At 40.1% G+C, this 589-nt stretch overlaps 1 protein-coding gene across 1 annotated transcript in view; it reads right to left on the minus strand.

Moving 5' to 3' along the window:
• The window catches only part of LOC106880245 (dynein intermediate chain 3, ciliary), a 61,195-nt gene that overhangs the window by 10,822 nt on the left and 49,784 nt on the right, over positions 1 to 589 (minus strand). The window lies entirely within an intron of this gene.

Genomic DNA, 589 nt, shown 5'->3' on the forward strand with positions numbered 1-589 from the left:
TATATATATATATATATATATATATATCTTTCCCCTCTTGTTCTTCCTTCTGTTACTACTATATTTCTCTCTTCCTCTCTTTCACTTGTTGCTCACCTGTTTTGCTACTTCCTCGCCTTGTTTCTCCCTTTACCACTCTCTCTCTTCCTTATCTCTCGCTGGTCACATGTGTCCGGTTACTAATTCTTTTCTTCCTTGGCTATCGCCGAGCAAACACGCGAACTTACTTCGTCCCGCTTTCAGTTCATTGCTTCATAGGGTTCATATACACACAATTTTTCACATCTGGCTGTATAGCCTTTTCCATTTGTTTTCCTGTCTTGTTTTCTTTTCCGTTTGTTTTCCTGTCTTGTTTTCTGTTCGCCACTACATTCCTCCATGGTACAAATTTAATTTGCGGTCCGTGGGAAGAGCCATTTTAACAATGCGTTCTGCCCTACTCTTCGAAACGCCTGTGTTAGAATGGGGGTAGCTGATGAAGGAAACTGTTCTCTATGTGGCCTGTGTGTTTTCTGTACTCTGGTTATTATTATTTTTTTTTTGTCTACGTTTTGTTTGCAGTGTCCTGTACCCAGATATGCACCTATAT

This window comes from Octopus bimaculoides, chromosome 5, assembly GCF_001194135.2.
Source record: "Octopus bimaculoides isolate UCB-OBI-ISO-001 chromosome 5, ASM119413v2, whole genome shotgun sequence".
NCBI lineage: Eukaryota > Metazoa > Mollusca > Cephalopoda > Octopoda > Octopodidae > Octopus > Octopus bimaculoides.